The sequence below is a fragment of the Tupaia chinensis genome, unplaced genomic scaffold (genome assembly GCF_000334495.1).
Source record: "Tupaia chinensis unplaced genomic scaffold, TupChi_1.0 Scaffold143888_1, whole genome shotgun sequence".
NCBI classification, from domain to species: domain Eukaryota; kingdom Metazoa; phylum Chordata; class Mammalia; order Scandentia; family Tupaiidae; genus Tupaia; species Tupaia belangeri.
The window spans coordinates 72072-84036 of NW_006203739.1; positions in this window are offsets into that span (position 1 = coordinate 72072).

The window sequence follows — 11965 nt, forward strand, 5'->3', positions numbered from 1 at the left end:
TGGTCACAATAGAGGGTGGGCTGAAGTTCTTTCTAGGCAGAAGTAATCTTGACCTTTGGAAGGCCCTTAAATTCTTCCTTCCTTTATGTAAAATAGGATTAGGCCAAAACTGGCCCAGGACACCTCTGCCCTCTCCAAGTGAAATAGATAAATATATTAGGATTCCTCAAATTAAGTTTTAGATCCCTACAAAACTGTATAAGTATCATTCTTTATTAAGATCCATAAGAACTAATATCTATTCTTGAGATTTTCTTTTCTCAGCACCATTCTCAGTAATCACAAGATGGCTCCTGCGCCGCATCTGCTTTCCGGAACGGCTTTCCCGAAACTGCATTCCATGGAGACCCACCTACAATTGAGGAACTGCACTAGACCCACCCTTAATCCACCCCTGAATAGGAATTGCACTAGACCCACCTTTAATCCAACCCTGAATAGAATCTTTGTTCTTTATTGTTAAAAACTTTATGAGCTGTTAATTGAAACACTAGCCCCTCTCCCTTTACTTGCATGTAACACGTTTTCAATAAAAACGCACGGATGATTCCTAGCAGTCGTCACTCCTTAGAGAGCGATCTCTGAGGGGTGTCCGACATAGGACGTGCATGAAAGGCATCGAGGCCTCTGTCTTCTGTTCACCTTCGCCGTCGTCGAGATAACCCACCCACACCGAGGCTGGACCCTGGCAGATGATATATTTTTAGAGGTTTTTGCCTTACGCGTGTGCACTCCCCAGAGAATTAAAGACAGAGACAGTGAAAAATCACCCCCTGGGGGGATGACCATGCCGCAATTCCTTCTCCTCCATTGTCCTCTTGGGATCTTGGGTATGCACGCACATGGGCCCAGAGTGATTTTCAAGCCACCAGGTGTGGGACTGAAACCACAGTTGTACATATGGGAGTCCAGCAACAAAACTGCTATGCCATCTGCTGGCCCCGCATTGTTTTTTAAATTTGACCAGAGAGAGACAGAAAGATAGAGACAGAGAGAAAGTGAGAAAGCAAGCTACCAGGTCCAGGACTCAAACTGCAGTTGACCATGTAGGAGCCCAGCACCGTAACCACCATGCCACCTGCTGGCCCCAACCTTTAACTTTATTTTAGGAAGATTTTTGTATTTTTGGAATAAGCAATAAGTTGGCAAAACTGAATTCAAGTCCTATTTTCAGTACTTTCTCTTTGGGTAATTTCGTGTTTTCTCTAGGCTTTAGTTTTATCATCTCTAAAACAGAGATAATAACAGCACCCCATTCCTAGACCTGTTTAAAAGATTAACTGTATTAAAAATATTGTCTAGGACCTAGTAAACACTTCATAAATGATAGTTTCTACTTCTAATGAATTAATTAATTTATGTGGATCTCGCTCGGTTCTTTTCTTTTTTTTTCTCTCTTGTGCTCTGTTTTTTAAGGTTTTTGCCACAGGGCATGTGAGCTTTCCAGCAAGTGACAAAGAGAACCAGAGAGAGGGAAAGTGAGAAGTCACCCCAAGGGCAATCACCAGGCTACAATCCCTTCTCCAGTCTCCTCTCAGGATTTTTGGGCATGCACGCACACATGCGTGTGCTGGGCATGATTTTCAGGTCACCAGGAATGGCCATGTGGGAATCCAGTGCCTTCACCACCACACCACTTGCTAGATTTCTTATTTTTTGACCTCCACCACCCACCATACACAAAGTCCCACTCAACATAAGGGTGTTCATGTGTGTAGCACACAAAATTGGGGAAATGGACAGAATTTAAATCACAGAAATTAAACACTTTCCAGTAAGATATGAGGGGACTTCAAAAAGTTTGTGGAAAGGTCCAGTCCATGACTTGATGATTAAGGGAACTAGATCCCACATGGCTGAATACATAGTTAGACTTGGTGGCTTGAAAAATGCACCAGGTGCATGTGTGCATATGCCCAAAATCCTGAAAGGAGGGAGAAACAGAGAAGAGATTGTGATGTGATGTGACATTTCCCGTTGGGAGAATGCTTTCTCTTCTCCTCTTCCTTCCTGTTTCTCTCTGGCAAGCACACACATGCCCTAGGGAAAAAAATTCAGGCCAGTGGTGGCATGGTGGCTTAGGCACTAAATCCCACATGAGTAACTCTGAGGTTAGAGTCCTGGGCCTGGTGACTCAAAAAACACACTGGGTGCATATATATGCATGCCCAAAATCCCAAGAGGAGAATAAAGGAAAAGGGACTGTGGTGTGGCCATCTCCCTTGGGGGGTGTGTGTGATTTCTCACTTTCCCTCTTGCTCTCTGTCTCTGTCTCTCTCAGATGAGTGTATGCACCCTATGGCAAAAATTACTTTTAAGAATTATTTTATTTAGCTATATTTATTTATTTATTTTAATTTATCCAGAGAGGGACAGAGAGAGAAAGAGAAAGTGAGAAAGCAAGCCACCAGGTCTGGGACTTGAACTGCAGTTGGTCATCTGGGAGCCCAGCTCCCTTAACCACCACATCATCTGCTGGCCCCTAGCAAAAATATTTTAAAAAAAAGAAAAGGAAAGAAAATATGCATGGATCTCATTTCTTTTTTTCTTTTCTTTTCTTTCTTTTTTCTTTTTTTTTCCACCAAAAGAAACTCATATACTTAATGCCATTTTTCAGCTCACATTGAAATCCCCTCACAGGTTGGTACACAATTGGTACACTTTGTGGGGTTTAAGGCAGACTGGGCTGGTCATTCACTGTCAGTTGGCAGGTGAGTCAAGAGAAATGCAGGGGGAGTTCTGCTTCAAGTTCTGTATCTAGCAATGGACAATGGCGTGTGCCAGGCTGGGATCTCCAGCCCAAGCATCCATCCTCAGTTGCTGCCCACTCATTTCCCAAGAGCAGGCTCAGTCTCTTCAGGTTCTCAGAGCCAATCTTGACCTGGGGCCAGGAGTGCTCAGATGACTTCCACCTCACATTTAGCTGCCAGTCTACCTGTGGTCTATTGCCCAAGTCTTGATGGCTGAAGTTCTGCCTGCTGTCCTGATTCACTGCCCCCCAACCTGTATTCTACTTTCCCGTGGCTTCTTTGTCATTCTACCCTACATACCTGACAGAAGCCCATTGTCTTGTCACTTGGCACCTTTAGGAGCCAAAAATTACAATGGCTACCAGGCACATAATGTTTTCCAAAAGCATTGGGAAACATTCCATGCCTGTGTTATGAGCCTGTCCCTCAGCTGTGGCTGAACAATCCCAGGAAAGAGGCTGTTGACCTCTCAGGGTTTTGTTTTTGTTTTTCTAAAGAATTGTTTTATTTAACTTTATTTATTTACTTACATATTTTAATTTGACCAGAGGGACAGAGTGAGGGAGATATAGGGAAAGTGAAAAAGCAATCTGCCAGTCTAGGACTCAAACTGCAGTTGGCCATGTGGGAGTCCAGTGCCCTTAACCATCACACCACCTGCCAGCTGCCAACCTCTCAGGTTTTCACTGGGAATTTTTGAGAACTTAATCAGAGGCAGAAAATTATTAGAGCTCAATGGCAATGTTCAAGAGAATTCCTACAGCAGTTCCTGTTTTTCAGGGACTAACCCTATTACAATCCTTCATGAGACTTTACCGTCTAAGGCTTTTATTCCCTTTCTTTCTTTATTTTATTTTTCTTTAAATTTTGCTATAGGGCACATGTACTCACTTGCCAGAGAAAAAGAGAGAGAGGAAAAGAGAGAAAGCACTCCTTTGGGGGATGGCCACGCAGTAATCTCTCCTCCTCCATTCTCCTCTTGGGATTTTGGGAATGCACACATACATGCCTAATGTGTTTTTCAAGCCACTGGGTATAGGACTTGAACTGTGCAGTTGGTCATGTGGGATCCAACTGCCTTAACCACCACATCATTGGATGGCTTTAAGGTTTCTATTGTAAATCTTGTTATAAATTTAATTTTTGCTTATGTGATGGAAGACCTATTTCTGGTAATTGCATTGAACATGAACCTTATCTAGTACTTAGCAGAGCTCAGTGTGGCCTGTTCCTGGTCTAGAATCTTTCTTTTAGTCAGACTACACAGCCAGGCTAAATACTAAAGTATAGCAATATACACTGGTTCTTAACACTGACATTTGTCCCACGTTCTCCATAGGACCATAATTTTTGGAAGTTACCAATCATAATATTGCCTTTGGATGTATTCATTTACTCAACCATGTATGCACTTGCTGTGGTTTAATGTGTTCACTGCCCCCAGAAAAAAATTCAGGTGTTGAAACTTGGCCATTGTAATAGTGTTGAGGGTAGGAACTTCATCCATTTTTTTCTTTTAGAGGTTTTTGCCTTAGGGTGCAAGTGCTCACTGGAGAGAGACTGAGACGGTGAGAGGGAAAGTGAGAAATCAACCCCCCCAGGGGGGAATGGGCATGTCCTGATCCCTTGTTTTCATCCTCCTGGGATCTTGGGCACACACACACACACACACACACACACACATGCGCCCAGCATGAGTTTCAAGCCACTGGGTCTGAGATTCAAACTATGTGCGGCCATGTGGGAGTCCAGAAATATAACCACTACTCCATCTGCTGGCCCAACTTCATCCAATTTTGAGATTAAGAGGTGGGGCCTTATGCTGCCTCCATGGCCTGCTGGTTAAGGCAGCTGTATCCCACATGATGACTGCAGTTCAAGACTTGAACCCAGCAACTTTTTTCTTTTTTTTTTTTGAGAGGTTTTTGCTACAGGGCATGTGTGCTCGCCCGAAAGACAAGAAAGACAGAAAGTGAGAAATCACCCCCCAGGAGAGATGGCCACATCACAATCCCTTCTCCTCCATTCTCCTCTCAGGATCTTGGACATGCACGCACACGCGCCCGGAGTGAGTTTAAGTCCCCGGGCCCAGGACTCGAACCGCGGTTGACTATATGGGAGTCCAGCGACATAGCCATTACGCTAACTGCTGGTCCCAACCCAGCAACTTGAGAAACATACCTGGGGTGTATGTGTGTGTGTGTGTGTGTGTGTGTATGTGCCCAAAATCCTAAAAGGAGAAAGAGAGATAGAGGAGAAGGTGACTGTTCTCCATGGGGTGAGCTTTCTCTTCTTCCACTCTCTCTTTCTGGTGAGTGCATGCAAAACAAAAACAAAAACAAAACATAACAATAACAACAAAAATGTGAAAGAAAGAGTAGAGCTGGGGCCTTTGGGAGATGATTAGGATTAAGGTCATCAGGGTGGAGTCCCCTGCTGGATTGTATAAGAGGAGGGAATGAGACAGAGATATGGACACAGACGCATACTCTGCTTTTGTTCTATTGTACCCATGATGCCCAGCATCAACCTGGGATTCTGCAGAGCCCCCACTTACCAGAAGACCCTCGCCAGATGTAGCCTCTTGAGTTTGGACTGCCAAAACTGTGAGTTAAATAAAGTTGTGTTTTTGTTTTTTAATTTTTTTTCCTCATAGGGTGCAAGTGCTCACCAGAGACAGAGAGAAGGAAAGTGAAAAATCACCTCCTGCTTCCCCAGGGGGATGGCCATGTTGTAATCCCTTCTCCCACATTTTTCTCTCAGGCCTTTGAACATGCTTGCACATGCTCCAGCATGCTTTCTGAGCCTCCAGGTCTGAGACTTGAATTGCACGGTCAGGCATGTAGGATCCAGCACCTTAACATCCATGCCTTTTGCTGGTCCAGGGTTCATTTTCCTTTTTTTTCCTGGGGTTCATTTTCAATCAGCCTATTCTCTCCTTGGAGAGATAGTGAGATGGAAGAATATTTTCAGAAGCGGTGAGTTCAATGTCTACACTAGCTTTAAAGTTCCATTCCTTATGCCCAGTAAGGTATTCACTTGTTAGTGACAGAAAAAGGGACTAAAAGCATTTGCAGCCAGCCAGTCATCCGTATTGAGGATTTCCAGCACACTAGGCACTGTCCATGGTCCTGAGGTTTCCAAACAGTAGTGTTCCTGCTCTCAACACCATAGATGGGCGGAGATGGCCATACCAATAAACAACCTCAGTGCAAAAGGCCAAGAGCTGTAAGGGTGGTACAAACATGGTGCAGTGAGGGCAAAGGAGTGGGAATAAGAGACTAACCTCTGCGAGGGGATCAAAGGCCAGACAGTGAAACACAGGTAAAACAGGATGTCCTCCAAGGCCCACCCACATGGGAAGATTCTAGGTGCAAATCTGGAGCTCCCTGAGTTTGCTAGGCACAGATATGCACCAGTGATCTGGGGCTGGCTGATGTTGGACATGAACTGCAGCGTCCAAACCCTTTTAGATGTGCTGTCTCTGTCTGTTTCTGTCTCCTTAAGGAAGAAATAAACATATAAATATACTTTAAAAAGAAATCAGGAAAGTCTTCAAGATGTATGCAAGATGCATAAAACATAATGCTAAAAATTAAAGAAAAGTCTAGGTTGATGCTGTCTTTTGTTTTAAGCAGAGTAAAGTGAGAATATCTATTCATATTTATTCACATTTATATTAAAAAGCCATATGAGTTCTCACAGCCATTGCAGTACACTGAGCTCCATAGAGATAGCACCAGGGCAAGTGAGAGCCGGACAGGCACTGGGCAACTCTATGCCTCATGAAGGAAAGATAACTAAACATGGGCAAAGGAGATCCTAAGAAGCCGAGAGGCAAATCATGTGCGTTTTGTGCAAACTTGCTGGGAGGAGCACAAAAAGAAGCACCCAGATGCTTCAGTCACCTTCTCAGTTTTCTAAGAAGTGCTCAGAGAAGTGGAAGACCATGTCTGCTAAAAAGAAAGGGAAGTTCGAAGATATGGCAAAGGCGGACAAGGCCCGTTATGAAAGAGAAATGAAAACCTAGATCCCTCCTAAAGGATCCCAATGCTCCAAGAGGTCTCCTTTGGCCTTTTTCTTGTTCTGTTCTGAATATTGCCCAAAAATCAAAGGAGAACATCCTGGGCTATCCACTGGTGATGTTGCAAAGAAACTGGGAGAGTTGTGGAATAACACTGCCACAGATGGTAAACAGCCTTATGAAAAGAAGGCTGCTAAGCTGAAGGAAAAATATGAAAAGGATATTGCTGCATACCGAGCTAAAGGAAAGCCTGATGCAGCAAAAAAGAGAGTTGGCGAGGCTGAAAAGAGCAAGAAAAAGAAGGAGGAGAAGGAAGATGAAGAAGATAAGGAAGAAGATGAAGATGAAGAGGATGAAGATGAAGATGATGATGATGAATAAGTTGGTTCTAGTGCAGTTTATTTTTTCTTGTCTATAAAACATTTAACCCCCTCCATGTACACAACTCACTCCTTTTTAAAGAAAAAAATTGGAATGTAAGGCTGTGTAAGATTTGTTTTTAAACTGTAGAGTGTCTTTTTTTGTATAGTTAATGCACTACCAAATGTGTCTTTAGATAGCCCGGTCCCTTTTTTTTTTATTTATTCATTCATTTATTTCTTAATTTGACCAGAGAGAGACAGAGGGTGAGAGTGAGAGAGAGAGGAAGTGAGAAAGCAAGCCACCAGATTCAGGACTCGAACCCTGGTCAGCCATGTGGGAGTGTCCAGCGCCTTAACCACCACGCCACCTGCTGGTCTCAGCCCAGTCCCTTTCAATAGCCACTAACCTTGCCTGGTACAGTATGGGGGTTGTAAATTGGCATGGAAATTTAAAGCAGATTCTTGTTGTACAGCACAAATTAGTTATATATGGGGATGGCTGTTTTTTTTTTTTTATCTTCAGTTGTCTCTGATGCAGCTTATATGAAGTAATTGTTCTGTTAAAATACCATACTGTAATTGCAACTACAACAACAAAAAACATAAAATGTTGCAACTATGACATTCTGAATGCTTCTAAGTAAATAATTTTTTTTATTTAAAAAATGCCATATGAGTTATATATACATCTGATAAAAGTCGTTATGGGGGTCAGCAGGTGACACGGTGATTAAGGCACTTAATTCCCACATGGCCAACTGCAATTCAAGTCCTGGACCTGGCGGCTTGCTTTCTCATTTTCCCTTTCTCTCTCTCTGGTCAAATTAAAAAATACTAATAATAAATAAAATATTTTTTTAAAAGAATACATTATTGAGTTAGCAGGTGGCATGGATATTGAGGCACTGGAACCCACATGGCTGACTACATGACTGAGTCCTGAATCCAGTTGCTTGGAAATCATACTGAGTGTGTGTGTGCCTGCGTGCCCAAAATCCTGAGAGGAGAATGGAGGAGAAGGGATTTTAGTGTGGCCATCCCCCAGGAGATGATTTCTCACAATTCCCCTGCCCCTCTACCATGTCTCCCCAGCAAGTGCAAGTGCACAGCACCCTACAACAAACTGAAAACAAAACAAAACAGGGCTCAGAAGACAACACTTTTTTTAACTGCTGAGTAAGAAATTTGCTTTCTGAAGAAAATAAGGGGGAACATATTTTACTTCACCTCCCTCTTATGTGAGTAGTCATACTCTAATAGCTATCTGTTCACAGCAATGAAATAATAGGAGAACAGACACCTTTACAAACACCACCACCAGTGGAGGGCTACGGCGGTGGGAAAGCAACATGTGGCAGGAGGACCCACTGTGCAGACTGGATGCAGGATTGTTACCATTCCTCAGTGGGTGTCCTCGCTCCACTAGACAGCTCTCCTTCTGCACTGTTCCTGGAAGGGCATGAACCCTTCATTCAAAGCACAGGGAAAAGAAAACAGAAAACAAAACTACTGTGTTACCACTGGGGTTGCCATAAGAAAATGTCATAGACAGGGTGGCTTTTGAACAATGGGAATGTGGAGGTTGAAAAGTTCACAGTCAAGATGCCAACAGGGTCTGTGCCTGGTGAGGGTAGCCTCCTGCTCCGCAGATGGCACCTTGTTGCTGTGACCTCACAGGGTACATGGGGCAAGGCTGCTTTGGGGCCACTTTTCTAAGGACACTGATACTATTCATGAGGGCTTTGCCCTCATGACCTAACTGCCTTCCAAAGACCCTGCTTTCTTTCTTTCTTTCTTTCTTTTTTTTGAGAGGTTTTCGCTATAGGGCGCGTGTGCTCGCTAGACAGAGAGAGGCAGAGAGACAGAAAGCGAGAAATCCCCCCCCAGAGGGGATGGTCATGCCGCAATCCATTCTCCTCTCGGGATCTTGGGCATGCACGCACACGCGCCCGGCGTGAGTTTTAAGCCACCGGGTCCGGGACGCGAACCACAGTCGACTACGTGGGAGTCCAGCGACATAGCCATTACGCTAACTGCTGGTTCCCAAAGACCCTGCTTTCTAATGTCATTGTCTTGTGGGTTTCAGTATATAAATGTTGGGGTGACACAAACATTTAGAGCATAGCAACTTCATACCCCAAAGTCATTTCCCAATAAAAATTCATGCCATCTGGGTATTATAAATTTTGTTCAGATACTCAAATGAAAGAAGGTTGAATATTTAAGTTATTCAGCCTTGAAAGGAATGCTGCTTAGAACTGCAGAGGACACTAGATTCAGGTTTTCCACCTGACCTGTTGGAATTCCTTGATTTATGTCAGGCCTCTGAATGGCTGCTCTTCTTCTACCAACTGCCATCAAGACTTAAAGGGCTCCAGTGGTCTTTCTCTTCCACATGACTCTCCTGCTGTCTCTGTACCTGTCTTGTGCAGAAATCCCTATGTGGTCTCCTGGCTTCAGGAAAACAATTCTCCAGCAGAACATTCAACGTATTGAAGCAGAGAATCCAGGAAAAACACGAAGAAGAAATGTTGTGTCTCCAGGAGTCCCCAACCTTTTTGTGGGAAAGAGCAAGCTAGTTTTTGTTTCCCTAAAGCCTTGCAATGTCTATGGCACAGGTGGGAATTAGGCATTACCTGACTCTCCCTGGAATGCCAGAGGGAGTTGGTTCCAGCAGCTGCTTCAAAGTCAGGCTTGCAGAGCTTTTCTTTGAATCTACTGGACACATCTGCCCAGCAGGGTCAGAGGAAATATCCAGAACATTGTGACTACTACTAAAATTTAGAACTGAGATATGTTTGCATCTTAGTCTGTTCAGGCTGCTATAACAAAATACCATTGACTGTGGGATTGATAAACAATAGAAATTTATCTCACAGTTATGGAGGCTAGGAAATCCAAGGTCAAGGTGTTGGCAGGTTTGGTGTCTGTGAGGGTCTGCTTTTGGTTAATAGATGGCACCTTCTTCCTGTGCTCTTGCACAATGGAAGGGTCTAGCTAGCTCTCTGGGATCTCTTCTATAAGGACACTAACTCCATTCAGAGGGCTCTGCCCTAATGATTTGGTTTCTTCTCCACCCTTTTCTTCTTTTGTCTTCTTTTGGTTAGAAGGTCTATGCACTCGCCAAAGAAAGAGAGAGAGAGGAGAGAGCACCCCCACAAGAAATGGTCACACCCAATCCTTCTTGTCTCTCCCTTTGGAGATTTTGGGCATGCATGTGCATGTGTCTTGTGTGTTTTGTTGAGCTACCAGGTCTAGAACTCAAACTGCTTAGCTGGCCATGTGGGATCTGGCTACTGTAATCACCAGGCCACTGAGCTGGCCCAACCTGATCACCCCTTAAAAGCTCACTTCCTAATGCCATCAAAATGGTAGTTCCTTAGATTTTTGTGAAGGTGAAGTTTGCCTAGAAAAGAGATCGGTATTTATTTGTTTTAATTTGGACCAGAGAACTAATAGGTGGCTGACCAGCCTGCTTAATAGTTACAGTTACTCCCTTTTGACTTGATAGCTCATTTTAACAAGACAGTCTTTCTCAAGATAATTCCAGGTTTTCAGTTACCCCCAGGCTGATCAAATTCCTGCATGCGTGGCCTGTCATTGCCAATACATTGCTTCAGACAGCTTCTACTTGTGAACTTTCATCCAATCTTGTCCTTTTCTCTATTTCCACAACACTTTGTTCTGTTATCTTTGCCTAACCTAAACTCTTTCAAAACAACTTACCTGCATTATTACCCTTTTACTTGTATAAAAGACCCTATCTAACGTTTTCAGGGTTGAGAGACATGTAATTTCCACCTGCTAATGCTGCTGGTCGGTCTGACTGCAAGACCAGGTTCTCACTTTTATTATGTGATAGGACATATTCAGCACTTCCCAAATATTTTATTTTATTGGAGAGGTTTTTGCTACAGGGCATGTGAGCGCGCCAGAAAGACAGAGAGAGACAGAGAGACAGAAAGCGAGAAATCAGCCCCCAGGGGTATGGCCACACTGCAATCCCTTCTCCTCCATTCTCCTCTCGGGATCTGGGGCATGCACGCACATGCGCCCAGCATGAGTTTAAGCCACCAGGTCTAGAACTCGAACTGCAGTCGACTTCATGGGAGTTCTGCCACATATCCGTTACGCCAACTGCTGGTCCCAGCCTCCGAGGTATTTTCATGGGAAGGGCACATTCAAAGCTCCCCACATGCCTCCGATATTTTCTTATTTTAGGAATCAGCCCTTGGATATTTGGGCTCTTAGGTCTAAGGCAACTGTGAGCACCCTCGGCAGGCAGAAATAAGGTCTAAAGGGTCAGACTGGTCCCGGTGGGAGGGGACATGACCTAATGGGGAAGTCCTTGGAGTAAGAGGAAATTTTCCACCTGAAAAAAGGGAAGAAAGAGGCCGCTCGAACTTATTTACTGCAGGTGGCTTACTCACAGGGACTTGAATTGTGATGCTGGCCATGTGGGATCCAGCCACTCTAACCTCCACACTACCTGCTGGCTCAATCGTTTTGTTCCCTTTTAAAATGAGTCATCCATTTGTAAACTGCTAGTTTCTTTATAAACTGCACTGTCCTCATAAACTTTACAAAAAAAGCATCAATAATTTTACCATTCTTCCACCTAAGCTTCACTCTAAATTTGATGTTTGTTCTTGCTTGAATTTTGGCAGAATTCATGCTACTCTGATAGTTCTTTTCAAATTAATGACTTATTCTTCATGATGCCTCAAATTAGATCTTGTTCAGTCATGTTATTACAAGTTAGCATGAGTTTATTTAGTGCAAATTAAAAAAAAAATTGCTACAGAGTGTATGCGTTTGAGAGAGGGAAA